Genomic DNA, 18,952 nt, shown 5'->3' with positions numbered 1-18,952 from the left:
CCCCACCGACCTTAGAGTCCTGTCCTCTCGCTCTCTTCCGCGGACAGCATGAGTTTCACCACTCGCTCCACCACCTTCTCCACCAACTACCGGTCCCTGGGCTCCGTCCAGGCGCCCAGCCGTAGCGTCCGGCCCGTCAGCAGCGCAGCCAGCGTCTATGCAGGCGCCGGGGGCTCGGGCTCCCAGATCTCCGTGTCCTGCTCCACCAGCATGCGGAGCGGCTGGGGGTCCGGGGACCTGGCCGTGGGGATGGCTGGGGCTCTGGCAAGAATAGGGGGCATCCAGACCGAGAAGGAGACCATGCAAGAGCTCAAGGACCACCTGGCCTCCTACCTGGACAGAGTGAGGAGCCTGGAGATCGATAATCAGAGGCTGGAAAGCAAAATCCGGGAACACCTGGAGAAGAAGGGGCCCCAGGTCAGAGACTGGGCGCATTACTTCAAAATCATCAAGGAACCGAGGGCTCAGATGTTTGCAAATTCTGTGGACAATGCCCTCATCCTTCTGCAGGTTGACAATGCCCGTCTTTTTTTTTTTTTTTTTTTTGAGACAGAGTCTCACTTTGTTGCTCAGGCTAGAGTGAGTGCCGTGGCGTCAGCCTAGCTCACAGCAACCTCAAACTCCTGGGCTCAAGTGATCCTCCTGCCTCAGCCTCCCAAGTAGCTGGGACTACAGGCATGCGCCACTATGCCCAGCTAATTTTTCTATATATATATTTTTAGTTGTCCATATAATTTCTTTCTATTTTTAGTAGAGACGGGGTCTCGCTCTTGCTCAGGCTGGTCTCGAACTCCTGACCTTGAGCGATCCACCCGCCTCGGCCTCCCAGAGTGCTAGGATTACAGGCGTGAGCCACCGCGCCCGGCCCGACAATGCCCGTCTTGCTGCTGATGACTTTAGAGTCAGGTATGAGACAGAGCTGGCCATGCGCAATCTGTGGAGAGCGACATCCATGGGCTCCGCAAGGTCATTGATGACACCAATATCACTAGGCTGCAGCTGGAGACAGAGATCGAGGCTCTCAAGGAGGAGCTGGTCTTCATGAAGAAGAATCAGGAGGAGGAAGTAAAAGGCCTCCAAACCCAGATTGCCAGCTCTCGGTTGACCGTGGAAGTAGATGCCCCCAAATACCAGGACCTCAGCAAGATCATGGCGGACATCCGGGCCCAGTATGACGAGCTGGCTCGGAAGAACCGAGAGGAGCTGGACAAGTACTGGTCCCAGCAGATTGAGGAGAGAACCACAGTGGTCACCTCACAGTCCGCCGAGGTCGACGCTCCTGAGATGACACTCACGGAGCTGAGATGTACAGTCCAGTCCTTGGAGATCGACCTGGACTCCATGAGAAATGTGAAGGCCAACTTGGAGAACAGCCTGAGGGAGGTGGAGGCCCGCTACGCCATGCAGATGGAGCAGCTCAACGGGGTCCTGCTGCACCTGGAGTCAGAGCTGGCACAGACCCGGGCAGAGGGGCAGCGCCAGGCCCAGGAGTACGAGGCCCTGCTGAACATCAAGGTCAAGCTGGAGGCTGAGATTGCCACCTACCGCCGCCTGCTGGAAGACGGGGAAGACTTCAGTCTTGGTGATGCCCTGGACAGCAGCAACTCCATGCAGACCATCCAAAAGACCATGACCCGCAGGATAGTGGACGGCAAAGTGGTGTCTGAGACCAACGACACCAAAGTTCTGAGGCATTGAGGCAGTAGGACCAGAGTGCCCTTAGACCAATAAAAAGTTCACAGGTCAAAAAAAAAAAAAAAAGTGTAATATGTGCTAGTTTGCACAACTTGAAAACACAGAAAAATATAAAGAAAAAATAAAAACGCCCGTAATCCCACCCCTGAAAGATAATTGCTACTTACATCTTAATACACTTCCTTCCACTCTTTCTTCTTGGCATATTGTATTTTTTTATTTATTTTATTTATTTATTTTTTTTTTTTTTGAGACAGAGTCTCACTCTGTTGCCCAGGCTAGAGTGAGTGCCGTGGCGTCAGCCTAGCTCACAGCAACCTCAAACTCCTGAGCTCAAGGGATCCTCCTGTCTCAGCCTCCCGAGTAGCTGGGACTACAGGCATGCGCCACCATGCCCGGCTAATTTTTTCTATATATATTTTTAACTGTCCATATAATTTCTTTCTATTTTTAGTAGAGGTGGGGTCTCGCTCTTGCTCAGGCTGGTCTCGAACTCCTGAGCTCAAACGATCCGCCCACCTCGGCCTCCCAGAGTGCTAGGATTACAGGCGTGAGCCACCGCGCCCGGCCTTGGCATATTGTATTAATATTAGCTACAATGCTTTTGTCAGACAACAAAAACTACCTGATTCAAACAAAGTAAAATGGAAGGCGGCCAGGCGGCGTGGTGGCTCACACCTGTAATCCTAGCACTCTGGGAGGCCGAGGCAGGAGGATTGCTTGAGCTCAGGAGTTCTAGACCAGCCTGAGCAAGAGCGAGACCCTGTCTCTACAAAACATAGAAAACAATTAGCAGAGCATTGTGGTGCGCGCCTGTAGTCCCAGCTACTTGGGAGGCTGAGGCAGGAGGATGGCCTGAGCCCAGGAGTTGGAGGTTGCTGTGAGCTATGATGATGCCACGGCACTCTAGCTGGAGCGACAGAGCAAGACCCTGTCTCAAAAAAAAAAAAAAAAGAAGAAGAAGAAGAAGAAGGAAATCTATAGTAACGAATGATTTTAGGAAGCAGGAAACCTGGAGACAGCCAGGTGTTAGGCGTGGTGGAGCTCACCGACATTCTAAAGGACCCTGGGGGTTTCTGCCTCTGCTGGGGACCATTCAAAGCACTGACTTCAGCCCAGGGGTCATTCCACAACAGCACGTACAAGGGTAGCATCTCTGTTCACATCTTAGGGCAGGGAGATGACTGAAGGGGCTGAAAGTTTTCCCCTCCAGTCTAATTGGGTCCACCTGGTTCACACGCCGGTTACTGCCACGGGGAATACCATATACTCATTAATCCATGTGGATCTGGTAAAGGGATGGGATTACTGTGATTGGCTCAGAGCTGGATCAGTTTCCCCTGAGTCACATGGTCCGTTAGGTTGGAAGAAGAGGAAAAGGAGCTGGGTCTTCAACCAATAGTGTTTCCAACACAAATATGTTTAGATAGTTGATAGGATACAATTTTGTATCTTTATTGTTTTAACTGACCATCATATTATGAATATATTCTCTGTGGATTAACAATTTTAAATAAATATATGCCATATCCAAGTAGATACATGATAATTAACTTTTTATTTTTATTATTTTTTTTTTAGAGACCGGGTCTCACTCTGTTGCCCAGGCTGGACTCGAACTCCTGGGCTCAAACGATACTCTTGCCTTGGCCTCTGGAGTAGCTGGGACTACAGGCGCACACTACCATGCCAGCCATAGTTTACTTTTTATAACAGCTTTATAGAGATACAATTCACAAGCCATACAATTTGCCCATTTAAACTGTATAATCCACGGTTTTTAGGTTATCCAGAGTTGTGCGAACATCACTACACTTAATTTTAGATCATTTCCATTGCCTCAGAAAGAAACACCATACCCAGTTAGTAGTCACACCTCACTTCCCCCAACAGCCCCAGGCAACCACTAATCTACCTTCTGTTTGCATGGATTTGGCCACTCTGGACGGGTCATACAAATGGTATCATACAGCACACTGCTCTTTGTATCTGCCTTCTTGCACTTAGCTTAATGTTTTCAAGGTTCATCTATATTATAACCTGCATCAGTATTTTATTTCTTTTTATTGATGAATATTTAATTGTATGGATATACTACATTTTGTTTACCTGTTCATCAGTTGCTGGACATTTGGGTTGTTTCTCCTTTTTTTTTTTTTTTTTTTTGAGACAGAGTCTCGGTTTATTGCCAGGGCTAGAGTGAGTGCCGTGGCGTCAACTTAGCTCACAGCAACCTCAAACTCCTGGGCTCAAGAGATCCTCCTGCCTCAGCCTCCCGAGTAGCTGGGACTACAGGCATGCGCTACCATGCCTGGCTAATTTTTTCTGTATATATTTTTAGTTGTCCATATAATTTCTTTCTATTTTTAGTAGAGAGGAGGTCTCACTCTTGCTCAGGCTGGTCTTGAACTCCTGAGCTCAAATGATCCACCTGCCTCGGCCTCCCAGAGTGCTAGGATTACAGGCGTGAGCCACCGCGCCCGGCCTAAAAAAAAAATATTTTAAATAAAATTAAATTTAAAAGAATGTGGCAATTCTACCAGTCCTCCAGCAGTAAAATCTTCCAATCTTCTTCATAGCTGTCATGAGTTTGTGTCCCCCCAGAGAGATATGTTGAAGTCGCAACCCCCAGCATCTTAGAATGTAAACTTATTTGGAAATAGGGTCTTCATAGAGGTAATCACATTAAAATTAGGCATTTAGGGTGGGCCCCTAATCCAATATAACTGGTGTCCTTATGAAAGGGAAAATCTGGACACAGATGGAGACGAGCAGAGGGAAGCTGAGACTAGGCTACAAGACCCAGGGAGAATGCCGCGGGAAGCAGTAGGTTTACAGTGATGCATCTACAAGCCGACGAATGCCAAAGACTGCCAGGAAACCACCAGGAACTAGGAGAGAGGCATGGAACAGATTCTTCCCTCATAGCCTTTGAAGGAACCAACCCTGCTGACACTTTAATTTTGGGTTTCTAGCCTCCCGGCCTGTAAGACAATACATTTCCGATATTTTAAGTCACCTGATTTCATGATACTTTGTCACAGCAGCCCTACGACACTAACACAATAACTAAGGCAGAGGAGAGAGTGGAGATATTGGAAGACAATTGGCACACGTGCGGCCTGGTGTCTGGGAAGGGAAACCCACTCCACACGGTGGGCTTTTGACACCGATGAGTTACAATCCTGTGCGAGTCACCCGTTGGTTCCCTTTCGGGCTGCAGGGTAGCTGCTGTCAACGTTTGCATGCCTGAGTCTGCCCACAGCCTGGCGCCTCCTAGGCCCGGCAAACCGTGCACATGGTGGGGCTGGACTTGGCTGGCGGAGCTGGAACATGCAGGGGCCCGGCTGCTGCTCCAGGCTGAGCGCTATGGCTCCAGCACACACACACCCACTCTGCGATCGTTGTTGTGACACTATTTATGTGACAAGTAAGTTTTTAGACGTCTCACTCACAACTGAGCACTGCTTGACACAGTTTGTTGGGCACCAGAGAATCGGAGAGGAATAGAGCCTGCCCTTCTCTGAAGAAGCCGGTCTGCTGCGAGAGACAGACCCGAGCCTGGGTAGTCACAGTGCGGAAAGTAGTGGTGAGAAGATGAGAATTCACACTCAGATAAAGCCCCCGCTGTGCCAGGCACTGTTCTCAGCACTCGATGAATATTAACTCATCGGAGAGGATTCTATTATCATCTCCCCTTTGCAGCGGGAAAACTCGCCCAAGGTTATCCAGCTCGTAACTGGCTGAGTTAGCATTTGAGCCTGGAGTCAGAGCTCTTAGCTATCACCCCATTCATTCTCCCTGCAAAATTATCACTAAAAGACCAATAGGCCGGGCGCGGTGGCTCACGCCTGTAATCCTAGCACTCTGGGATGCTGAGGCAGGAGGATCGCTCAAGGTCAGGGGTTCGAGACCAGCCTGAGCAAGAGCGAGACCCCGTCTCTACTAAAAAATAGAAAGAAATTATCTGGACAACTAAAAATATATAGAAAAAATTAGCCAGGCATGGTGGCGCATACTTGTAGTCCCAGCTACTCAGGAGGCTGAGGCAGAAGGATTGCCTAAGCCCAGGAGTTTGAGGTTGCTGTGAGCCAGGCTGATGCCACGGCACTCTAACCAGGGCAAAAAGAGCTACAGCGGTAAATACGGTAATAATTAGTACGACCCTAGCAGTGGGCACAAAGTCCTGCAGAAACAAAGAGGAGAACACAGTCCACTCTGCCCGGGTGAGCTGAAGAATGTTTCCATGGAGGAGCCATCCCTTAGCTAAGCCTTGAAAAAAGAATTCTCCAGAATCCAGTGGCAGGAAGCTCATCCCAGGTGTGCTCACAAGGAGACAGGCGCGAAGCACCCTGCTGCGCACGCAGCAGTCTGTGTGTTGCAGAGGTGTTCCTAAAATAACAGCGATAGAGCTCTGCAGAGAACAATCTTCTTCACTGTGAGGTCCTCCGTGCTAATTTCAATGGCAACAGAAATACTATTTCTTTATATATTCAAAAAAGAAATATTATTTTTTGATTTCTCACCACGTTGTTCCTATAATATAATCACTATCAAACGGACCCACAATGATATGAAACTGCAGTTTGCAGGCCAAAGATACCCGGGGCTTTGGTCCGGGTTAACTTTATACAGTGGTGGTGACATGTAGAAGACAGCAAACATGGATTTTTTGCCTAAAAGTGGAAGTTTATAAAAATTTTCCATGAGGTGGCAGCAGTTCTTCAAGTAGTTGTACAAAATGCTCTTGCTTGAAATTTTAATTTTTTTTTTTTGCCACTGAAGTGATCTCTTTCATACACTTGAACTTTGCCTTCTTTCAGTAAAATCTATAATTTAGAAATATTGATACCGTTTCCAAGTGTCACTATTTTCTTGACAATATTTTTTGCCAATTAATGCCAGTCGTGGCTCTTCTATCTTTCAAGGTCATTTCCAAAGGGTCTAACGAAAGATGCGAAATTCAATTCCCACTGCAGCTACTGAAAAGCAGTATTTAATTTTAGCCCTGCCAAACAAAATGAAGCAAGTGGTAAGTGACTTTGGCATCTGGAAGTGTTTCATGCTTCAGACCGATAGGGTTTGGTACTTTCCACTCTGGCTGGCTGTCCTGTTCGTTTCTATTTTCTCAGGAATCACACCGATGTTAATGTACACTGTGAGTAAGAAGAAGAATAAGAAGATAATCAGGCTAACTGAATCGTGGCAGAGAACAAAATGTAGCATGGACGCCCTTACAGAAGAGAATCGCTGCAGACTGGGAACAAAGGGCTGCATGGATTAGGCCGGTCTGAGTCCGGGCTCTGCCTCTTACCAGCGGGGCTCCTCACCTGATCTCTCTGAGCCGGTTTTTTCGAGCATAAACATAATGACGACAAGACCTACTTGCAGGATCGTGGCGTGCAAAGGGGAGAGTATCTGTGAAAACTCTTGAAAAACTCTCCTGAGCTGCACACGTCAGTTGCAGTTACATCAGATATTTATCAGGTCACCTAAATATTTTTACCCACCAGCTTTTTTTCCCTCCTCCCTTTACCCGTCTCCCATGCCAGAGAGACAAAGGAAGGAAAATCAAAGTCATCATCCTCTTCTCAACCTATGTCTTGGCCGGTTCCCTTCCCTTGGCTGTAGATCAGAATCACCAGGGAGCCTTCGCCCTCCCCCAGGGCGATGGCAACAGTCCTTCTGGGGTGGGGCGTGGACTTGAAGCCACCGCTTCACAAACCCCTTGAATGTCCTTGAAGGGACTCTGCCATACGCTGAGTGGTCACGTGGTTTTCTTGCAGAGGACACTGCTAGGCAAGAAACCAAAGCTTTTGCTTAAATAAATCTGTTAAACAGCTGCTTCACATCCAGCCTAACAGATTCCTGGGCTGTGAAGCTGGCTTGACCTCACGGAGCTTGGGCATACTTTCATTCTGGTCTTATAGCAGCATTTTTTTTTTTTTTTTAGACAGAGTCTCTGTTGTCTGGGCTAGAGTGCAGTGGCATCATCAGCTCCCTGCAACCTCCAACTCCTGGCCTCAAGCGATGCTCCTGGCTCAGACTCAGAGTAGCTGGGACTACAGGCACCCGTCACAACACCTGGCTAATTTTTTTCAATTTTTAGGTGAGACGGGATCTTGCTCTTGCTCAGGCTGGTCTTGAACTCCTGGCCTCAAGCAATCTTCCCACCTCAGCCTCCCAAAGTGCTGGGATTACAGGTATGAGCCACTGTGCCTGACTTTATAGCAGCATTTTAGCTACCAACTTTATAGAATTATTCCACATTGAAAGTGGTAATCTGTGATCTATAATTTGAGAGATCTTTAATTTAATATAATTATAAGGACTCTCCTGAAATTAATGTCCAAACAAGCGAAGGCACTGGATGACTACTCAAATACATCATTTCAACACTTTTCTCCTTTCCCTCTTCTCTGTCTCTTCCCCAAAATCATGCTGAAATTCAGAGTTTTGGTTTTTGATTTTTTTTTGGTTGCTTTTGGTTTTTCTAATTCAGGCACTCGGTTGCAACAAATACTATAATGAAAGTATTAGTAGGTTTTGGTTAGTTTTAAGTCAAAGACATTTGTTAATAAGGAATCCTCAAATGTGAAGATTCCAGAAATGTCCTCCATGCCATCTGAATTATCAAGAATAAATTTCTCTATTATTACCTTTCTCTGTGAGGTATCTGCATACATTTAAACTGAACTCATAATTTTTCAAAATAAGCCCTGAATGAAAACAAACTGTATTCTGTGTTAAAACCAAAACAATTTTCGTACCACTTTCCCTTCCAGGAAAAATAACAAATGAAACAAGGCCTTGTTGTAAATGTGGTCCTGACATGTCTTGGTGAGAAATAAATGGACGCTGGACTTTCCCCACAAAACAGGAGCTCTCTGTCCTGCGGTCTCGGAACCCAGGAAAAAGCTGATGGCAGCAAAACTCGGCCTGTTGGAGGTCAGATATTTCGCTATTGGGGGCCACATGTCCACTGGCCCGTCTCAGTCTGTCCCAAGGCCACACTGCGTATCTGTAGCACCTTTGTTATATCATCGTAACCACACCGATGGCCCATCCTAACCTATGAATCATGCTCTCTGCCCGCGCAGTCCTTGTATTTGACAACTGTGCCTACATTACAAAGCCATCCGCTATTACTTAGGTCTTAATAGGGCCACAAAATACTCACGATCTCCTGTAGAACTAGCAATTTTTAAAAATTTTTAATTGTGGTAAAATACACATACAATGTAACGTCTTCACCATTTCTAAGCGTACGGTTCAGTAGCATTAAGTACATTCTCATCGTGCAGCCGATCACCAGAGCTCTTCTCATCTTGCAAAACTGAAACTCTGTACCCACTAAAGAGCAGCTCCCCGCCCCCTTCCCCTCTTCCCCTGGCAACCGCCATTCTACTTTCTGTCTGTATGAATGCTACTGCTCTAGGTGCTCCATAGAAGTGGAATTGTACAGTATTTGTCTTTTTGTGCGAGTAAATGCTTTTAACCACAGTTGTTTTGCATCAGATTCACAGCCGGAAAGCAGGAGATCTGAAAACTTGAACTTCACCGAGAAGTACGTAAAACACACTCACACACACACTCCACACACTGACACACACACTCACACATACATACACATGTGCACACACATACACATATATATACGTACACACCCTGAAGGGCTGTTTTGCAAAACTGCTGCTCCAGGTCGGTTCACCCGGATGAGCAGAATAGAAAGACATGCATGTGGCCCCTGGGAAGGTCAAAGTCTTTCCTGCTGAACAAGACTGGACCTGCAGAGAAAGTTCTCATGACACAACGTGGAGCTGAAACAGGACGTGAAACCAGTTGCCAAAGAAACAGCAGCCACCTCTGAGATCAAACCCAGGGCCCAGGTGTGCGAAGAGGCCTCGGGGCTCAGAGCTCCCCTGGGAATTTCACAAAAGACTCATCCGGTTCTGCAGGTTTGGCTTTGAGGCTTCGTTCCTATGCTTCCCCAGTGTTATCTGCACCCCTGTGCCAACTTGGGACAGGGTCAAGGTAGGCTGGGTCCAGGAGGAACCAAGGAGCAGGTGCCCTGGGGACTGCGACAGGAAGCCAATTAGGAACAAACTCTCCCTGTCTCCACGGGGCAAAGCGCAAAGCGCTGTGTTTTATCTTCTGAAAACTTTGCTCCGGGGTGGAAGGTTTGGCTGGCTGCCCTGCTGGTGGCAGAGTGGGGATCCGCAAAGGCCAGCAGCCTGGGTGTCCCGTACCACCAGCGGACACAGCACAACTGTGGCCTGACCTGCGCCTTCTCCGACGGCTGTCCCTCACCTTCTATAGTGTGGCTATGGTGGGACATCAGGAATGTGGGTGAGGAGGAGCCCTCACTGGCAGCTCAGGCTTGATGTTCTGCCCTTCTCCCTTTGCCCACGCTGTGTGCGATTCATTTGGACAGGCAGCCCTGCCTTCTATGCCACAGAAAACAGGAACCGGCCACCCGTGGGGCTGTGCCCGATGGCTGTGCGCAAACAGGTGCGCCACCTCCTTACCTGGTGCCCCTTGCAGTGACTGCTTTCCCCGAGGCCTTGTGCCCCACAAGGACTCTCAGATCGCAGCCAACCCAACCTGCATGTGGCCCTCTGGCTTCCCGGGACTCATGGCCACCTCGGCTGCGGTATTTTCATGGAGGCTCCTCCAGTTCCATGTGACATTGCACGTGGCCCACATGTCGTGGGGAGAGGGGACTTCTTCAGGATGCTAGCAGTGGCCACAGTGGTTTGGGCTGGGACAGAAATGTGGTTGTGTGGATGCCTTCCACAGGCCTCTCCCTCTTAGAGACAGTTCTCTGCTGTCTTCCACCATGATTTCCCCCATTGACCAAGGGAAGCTGAGTGTCTGTGCTGAGACTCTCTCTAAAAAAACCAGTTTGGCAGCTTCTTAAAAACTAGGTGTAAATATACTCTAAGACCCAGCAATTCCACTCCTAGCTGTTTATCCAAGAAAAATGAGAATATCCACACAAAGACATATAAGAACACTCAAGGCCAGGTGCAGTAGCTCACCCCTGTAATCCCAGCACTCTAGGAGGCCAAAGCGGGAGGATTGCTTGAGCTCAGGAGTTCCAGATCAGCCCGAGCAAGAGCAAGACCCCATCTCCACTAAAAATAGAAGAAATTAGCCAGGCGTGGTGGCGCACGCCTGTAGTTTCAGCTTTTCAGGAGCTGAGGCAGGAGGATCGCTTGGGCCCAGGAGTTTGAGGTTGCAGTGAACTATGATGATGCCACTACACTCTAGCCTGGGCAAAAGAGCGAGACTCTGTTTCAGAAAAAAAAAAAAAGGAACATTCATAACAGCTTTAGCTATAGTAATCCCAGATTAGAAACCACCCAAATGTCATGGATGAACGAGCCGTGGCCTATCTGCACAGAGGAATACCACTCAGCAATGAAAAAGAACGGATTAATGACACATACAACAACATGGATGAATCTCCAAGTCAGGCCGAGTGAAACAGGCCTGACACAGAGTCCTAGAGAGGCCGGACAGTGACAAGTGACAAAAAGCAGAACAGTGATTGCCAGGACTGGGGCGGGGGTTACCAAATGGGGAGAGGAAAAGGGAACTTTGTAGAGCGATGGAAATGTCAGATAGCACGATTGTGGTGGGGGCGGGGGTTACACGGGTGAATACTTTTGATAAGGCTCGTTTAACTAAACACATAAAAATGAATGCATTTTATTCTGGGTAAATAAAATACTTGAATAAAGTTACTTAAAAAAAAAAAAAAGCAGCTTAGTCTGGCTTCCCTGAGTGGGTGGTGTAATTTTGTCTAGAAATGGCGGCTGGAATGACAGGCATTCTGACCAACGTGTCCTGCACAAACCACTCAGCTGGCACAGAAGGCCCATTGTGCTGGGACCACGGAATCTCCAGGCTGAGCTGCACTTGCCCTGGGCCCAGCCTGCGCAAGCGGTTTGCCATTCCCTCCGTGCACTGTGTACTCTGACACTTCTATCTCTGCACAGCTCTTCCGTCTGCCCCCAATACCCCCCCACCCCTGCTGTGCTGGGAAAGTTCTATGCATCATTCAAGGCCTGACTCCAATGTCACCGCCCTGCCCCCTGGGCTCTGATTACAATTGCACTATTCATACTGTATTCTAACCTGTTTACCACTCTGTCCTCCCACAAAGTCTGCAAACTCCTTGAGGTCAAGGGCTGTGCCATTTTTATCTCTGCATCCCCAAAATACCTAGCACACTCCCTAAAACGCAGCAAGGAAACATTCCTTGAATGCCTATCAGGCAATGTGGCAGGCCCTTTGCACACATTTGTTGAATAGGTTCTCACAGCCTCCCTAAGAAATAGATGTCATTCTGCCCAATTTGCTGTTGAGGAATTTGCAACTCAGAGAGCTAAGCAATCATGCTCAAGGTCTCAAAGGCAGGAGGTGTCAGAGTTGAGTCTGAAGCTTCAAAGCCTGTACTCTTTACTGTCACTTAGTCAACCAACACCAAATACCTAGCGCTAGGCACTGCCCTAGGACAGCGAATGAAGCTCAGTCCCTGACCTCAGTGAGCTCATATGGAAAGAAAGTTCACAAATAGTGGGTTTTTTGGATGGAAACATGAATGAATGTTCATTCATTCTCTGTCTGCTGTCTGTATGATCATGCACCGGTACGTACAGCAGGCACAACGCTTGCTCCTTCTGACTCCGGGGGAACCTGAGCACATCCCGTCTCAAAGCCAGCTATGGATCTAAGAGATTCATTTGGCCAATGAATTTATACTTCTTTGGTGGGCTCATAGTTGCAGCTGCGTTTCTGTATTTTATTATAAAAATCTGGTTGATTTTATTAACTAGGCTTATGTTGGCACTGCTTGCATTTTTGCTTAAATTTCAGTGGAGTATGTGGCCGCCATACATGGAAAGAGCCAATCCTATGTTTCCCTGTGAGTTTGTAAATTTACTGACTCTGCTCGTTCCCTGGTGCCTAGAACAGTGCTGGAATTTCATAAATGCTCAGATATTTATTGTGAATAAGTTTTGTCCATTTTGTTTTCCACAACTTGGTTTTGAGGGAATGAACTTTCCTAGTCAGATTTTTAAAAAATCTTTAATTTCCTGTGTCTGTCTGCAATATGTCAGGAGGTAGCTCACAGATCATATCAATTTGCCTGAAAATGAAGTATCACCTTTTACTTGGGGCTAAGTGTTACTTGTTTTCTCCTTTGCAAGTCATTGGTAGAACAGATAAAACTGCGCCATGTGTTTTACTTCATGGTATCACCCAGAACAATGCAATTTAGAAATTAGTACCTACATTTTACTTTTACTTTAGATTTTTATTTTGTTTTATTTTTTCTGTTTTTTGGTTTTTAGAGACAGGGTCTTGCTCTGTTGCTCAGGCTGGGGTATGTAGTGGCACAATCACAGCCCAATGTAACCTTGAACTCATGGGCTCAAACAATCGGCCTCCCAAGCAGTAGCTGGGACTACAGTGCCACAATGCTCAGCTCTTTTTTTTTTTTTTTTTTTTGTAGAGATGGGATCTTGGTATGTTGCCCAGGCTGGTCTCAAACTCCTGGCCTCACTTTACGTTTTTATAAGAATTAAATCTGTCATCAAAATAGGATGAAATCAAATTATTGTTACTTACAACATGAATGAATTTCATAAACGTAAGCAAATGTTGAGTGAGAAAAAGTTAAAGTTCAAAAAGAGGCAGAATGAATTTATGGTAAAGGAAGTCAGGACTCTGATTGTCTCTGATTGGTAGTGACTGCAAGAGGATCTGGGGGGCTTCTGAGATGTCATTGTTCTTTTTCTTTATTTCTTTTCTTAGATATGGGGGTCTTACTATGTTGCCCAGGTTGGTCTTGAACTCCTGCCTCAAGCATCCTCCCACCTCAGCCTCCATAGTAGCTGGGATTACAGGTGCCAGCCACCCGGCTCATTGTTCTATTTCTTTTTATTTATTTATTTATTTATTTATTTTTTTGGAGACAGAGTCTTGCTCTATTGCCTGGCTAGAGTGCCGTGGCATCAGCCTAGCTCACAGCAACCTCAAACTCCTGGTCTCAAGGAATCCTCCTGCCTCAGTCTCCCTAGAATCTGGGACTATAGGCATGAGCCACTACGCCTGGCTAAGTTTCTCTATTTTTAGTAGAGGTGGGGTCTCACTCTTGCTGAGAGCTGATCTTGAACTCCCGAGCTCAAGCAATCCCCCAGCCTCGGCCTCTCAGAGTGCTAGGATTATAGGCGTGAGCCACCGCACCTGGCCCATTGTTCTATTTCTTGATATGGGTTTTTGTTACACAGGTGTGTTCACTTTGAAAATTAATAGAACTCTTACCTTTTTTGTACTCTTGCCTGCATGCATAGCCTACAGAATTGAATAATGTGACAAAGCCAAATTTCAGCACCATTTCCAGAGAAATGAAGGATTTTTAACCATTTGCCCTTTATCTTCTGCAAACCAGCAAGTAGTGACACTGAGATAGACTTTGGCTTTGTTTTGTTTGTTTTTATGAGACAGGGTCTCACTCTGTCTCCCAGGCTGGGGTGCACTGGCATAATCATTGCTCACTACAACCTCAAACCTCTAGGCTTAAGTGACCCTCCCACCTCAGCCTCCCAGGTAGTTGGGACTACAGGCATGTATCACTACACTTGGCTAATTCGTTTTATTTTATTTTTTCTAGAAACAGGATCTTTCTGTGTTGCCCAGGCTGCTCTCAACTCCTAACCTTAAGTAATCCTTCTGCCTTGGCCTCCCAAAGTGCTCGGATTACAGGTGTGAGCCACTGTGCCTGACCACAGAATGGATTTAAAAACATGATCCAACTATATACTGTCTACATAAGACTTTAGATACAAAAATATAATGAGATTCAAAGTGAAAGAGTGGGAAAGGCATTCCATGCAAATAGGAACCAAAAGAGAGCTGCGGTGACTAACATTATTGTCAGACAAAATAGACTTTCAGTCAAAAGATTACAAGAGATAAAGAAAAATATTATATATTTGTATGTTTCAATCCATCAAGAAGATACAACAATTATAAATATATATGCACCCAATAACAGAGCCCCCAAAATATATAAAGCAAAAATGGACAGAATTGAAGAGAGAAATAGACAGCTCTACAGTAATAGTTGGAGATGTCAATACTTCACTTTCAATAATAGACAATCAGATCAAAAGATCAACAAGGATCAAAAGGACTTGAACAACATTACAAACCAATTAGACCTAACAAATTTATACAGAACACTCCACCAAACAACAGCAGAATATACATTCTTCTCAAGTGTGCATGGATCATTCTTGAGAATAGCCTACATGTTAGGCTACAAAACAAGTCTTTTATTTATTTATTTTTTTGAGACAGAGTCTCGCTTTGTTGCCCTGGGCAGAGTGCAGTGGTGTCATTGTAGCTCACAGCAACCTCAAACTCCTGGGCTCAAAGGATCCTCTTGCCTCAGCCTCCTGAGTATCTGGGACTACAGTCCCACACCACAGTGATCGGCTAATTTTTCTATTTTTAGTAGAGATAGGGTCTCACTCTTGCTCAGGCTGGTCTTGAACTCCTGAGCTCCAGCAATCCTCCCTCCTCGGCCTCCCAGAGTGCTAGGATTACAGGCGTGAGTCACCATGCCTGGCCCAACAAAACCAGTCTTAATAATTTTTTAAAAATTGAAATGATTTGAAATATCTTTTCTGATCACAATGGAATAAAACTAGAAATCAATAACAGAAGGAAAACTGAAAAATTCACAAAAATGTGCAAATTAAACAATATACTCATACAACCAATGGGTCAAAAAAGAAATCATAAGAAAAATAACAAAATACCTTGAGACACATGAAAGTGAAAATGCAACATACTAAAACTTATGTGATGCAGTGAAAGCAGTGTCAAGAGGGAAATTCATAGCTGTAAGTGCCTACATTATAAAGAAGAAAAATTTCCAATCTATAACCTAACTCCACATCTTAAGGAACTAGAAAAAGAAGAGTAAACTAAACCAAAAGCTAGGAGAGGAAGGAAATAATAAAGAACTACTCAAAGCAATATACAGATTCAGCACAATCTCTATAAAAATCCCAATGTTGTCTTTTTTAGAAATACAGAAAAAAAAATCTTAAAATTCCTATGGGGCCAGGCACAGTGGCTCACATCAGTAATGCCAGCATTTTGGGAGGCTGAGGCAGGAGGATTGCTTGAGCCCAGGAGTTTGAGGTTGTTGGGAGCTAGGATGACACTACGGCACTCTAGCCCAGGCAACAGAGCGAGACTCTGTCTCCAAAAAAAAAGAATGAAATTAGACCCTTACCCTATACCATATAGAGAAATTAACTAAAAATGGATCAGACCTAAGTTTAAGAGACAAAACTACCCAATTCTTAGAAGAAAACACAGGAGACTATCTTCATGACCTGAGATCTAGCAATGGTTTCTTACATATGACACCAAAAGCACTGGCAAATAAAAAAAACTAGGTAAATGCTACTTCATTAAAATTAAAAACTTTTATGCATAAAAAGAAAATGCCTGTAATCCTAGCACTTTGGGAGGCTGAGGCAGGAGGATCACTGGAGATCTGGAGTTCAAGATCAGCCTGAGTAGGAAGAGCAAGAACTCCCTGCCTGTCTCTACAAAAAGTAGAAAAATTAGCCAGGTGTGGTGGTATGTGCCTGTAGTCCCAGCTATTTGGGAGGCTGAGGCAGGAGGATGTGAGCCCAGAGTTGGAGGTTGCAGTGAGCTATGATGATGCCACTGCACTCTACCCAGGGTGACATAACGAGACCCTGTCTCACCAAAAAAAAAAAAAAAAAAAAAAAAAAAAGACACCATCAAGAGAGTGAAAAGACAACACACAGAATGGGAGAAAATATTTGCAAATCATATATAAGAGATTAATACCTAGAATATATAAAGAACTACTACAAAGCCATAACAAAAAGACAAACAACCCAATTATAAAATGGTCAAAGGACTTTAATAGACATTTCCTATAGATACACAAATGATCAATGAGAGTATGAAAAGATGCTTAACTTCCTTAGACATTAAGGGAATGCAAATCAAAAACACAATTCAATATCATTTCACATCCATTACGATGGCTAGTATTAAAAAACTCAAAACACCAACAAACAAAAATGGAAAATAATAAATGTTGACAAGGAAGTGGAGACATTGGAACCCTAGTACATTGCTGGTGGGAACGTAAAATTTTGCAGTCGCTGTGGATAAGTTCAATGGTTCCTCAAATAGTTAAATATAGAATTACCATGTGACCCAACAATTCCTTTCCTAGGTTTATATCCAAAAGATATGAAAACGGGGACTCCAGCAGATACTGCCTGTACACTAATGTTCAGAGCAGCATTTTTTGCAATAGCCAAAAGGTGGAAACGACTTAAGTATCTATCAACAGATGAATGGATGAGTAAAATGTGGTATATACACACAATGTTATTATTCTGCCTTAAAAAGGAATGAAGTTCGGATACATGCTACAATATGTAGCACTGAAATCACTACGCTAACTGAAACAAGCCAGACACAGGACAGATCCTGTATGATTCCACTTATACAAGGTATCTAGAATGGGCAAATTCATAGAAAGAAGAAGTAGAATAGAGGTTACTACTAAGGGCTGGGGGGAGAGCATTACTGCTTAATGGGTACAGAGTTTTTGTTTGGATGATGAAAAAATTCTGGAAATAGTGGCGATGGTTGCAAAACACAGTGAATGTACTTGATGACACTGAATTGTAGGGTTAAAAATGGTTAAAATGGTCAATCTAGCCAGGTGCAGTGGTTCATGCCTGTAATCCCAGCATTTTGGGAGGTGGATTCAGGAGGATACCCTTAAGGCCGTGAGTTTGAGACCAGGCTGGGCAACACAGTGAGAACCCCCATCTCCAAAAAAAAAAATAAATAAATAAAATAAAAAATTAGCCAGGCATGCCAGGAGGATGGCTTGTGCCCAAGAATTTGAAGTTGCAGTGAGCTGTGATCGCACCACTGCACTCTACCCAGACGACAGAGATATCCTGCCTCTAAAAAAAAAATACATATATAGATAAATAATATATATAAAAATATAGCAAATTTTATGTCCTTTATATTATACCGCAAGAAAACAAAAACAAATCCATCCCAAACCAAGACTTTCTCTTCGGCTAGTTAGAAAGACTGCAAGAGCATGTTAAAGGGAAACCCCTTTCGCTGTTCACTTCGGGGCGTGTGGGTGGGCGCTGAGGCTTGCTGTCCCGCTCAACAGGACAGGGCAAGGAAGGCCAGCTCATACTAACCAGGCTCACACAGACCTAACCATAAAACCAGAATATCTGTTGGCCAGTTCAACTTATAAGGGGAAACAGAACTGTCAGCTGCACTTAGCGGAGCTTTTGTTCTAAGCTGTTTATGTTCCCTGGTCTGCAAACTGCATGGAAATGCCCGTGGGTCCCAGCTGCGCGGGGGATTGCATTAGGACTCAGCGGTGTCACCGGCCCTGTCCCCCACCTCCTCGGCCAGGCCCGGGGTGCCCCCCAGAACACGCCCTCGCCCCACGTGCTTCTGGGATTTTAGAGCCGGGCGCCCCCCGGCACTGGAGCAGCCGGCGGCGAAGGGCAGAGCTCTGGGGGCGGGCGGAGGAAGACTTCCGTCGCCGCCTGCCAGCCGATGGCCCGGGCTGCAGGGGAAGTGACGAGCCGCGGGCGCTGCCACCGCGTCCCGGAGGCGACCGCAGCGGGGAGCGCAGCCACAGGCGAGGGTGCCCGCGGGCCAGGGCGCCGGGGGCTGGGGCTCCAGGGCTGCGAGCCAGGTCGGGAGGAAGCGCCCTGCAAAGGACAGACCACGACAGCCAAGCAAACACGCGAGAACAGATTAGAGAGAAAGGGACAGATCTTGGTGTGGGAAAAGTGTGTGTGTGTGTGTGTGTGTGTGTGTAACTAATTCTTGGGGTGGAGGAGAGGCTTTTCTCACTATTTCTCACTATTTATAACGTCGAAGCCGTTAAGGAAAAAGTTGATAAATTTGACTTTTAAAAAATGAAACTTCACTATAACAATACAAAAAAAAAAAATGCCACAAAAGTCAAAAGACAAACGGATTAATACTTGTAGTATGCACAACAGAACAAAAGGCAGTATTTTTTCATTTATAAAGTCCTCATTCGAGAGAATAAGGGGGGGGGAGCAAAGGACCTAATTGTGATGATGCAAAACACACATTGTTTGCAGAAACAGAAGTGCAAATG

The 18,952-nt window shown here is 45.8% G+C and overlaps 1 pseudogene; it reads left to right on the top strand.

Annotated features, from left to right (window-relative positions):
- Positions 1-21: 21 nt before the first annotated feature.
- Positions 22-1,714, top strand: LOC138394300 (keratin, type I cytoskeletal 18-like; annotated as a pseudogene).
- The last annotated feature ends 17,238 nt before the right edge of the window (positions 1,715-18,952 follow it).

Source organism: Eulemur rufifrons, chromosome 14 (genome assembly GCF_041146395.1).
Source record: "Eulemur rufifrons isolate Redbay chromosome 14, OSU_ERuf_1, whole genome shotgun sequence".
NCBI classification, from domain to species: Eukaryota; Metazoa; Chordata; class Mammalia; order Primates; family Lemuridae; genus Eulemur; species Eulemur rufifrons.
This window is presented reverse-complemented; position numbering and strand designations above follow the sequence as displayed.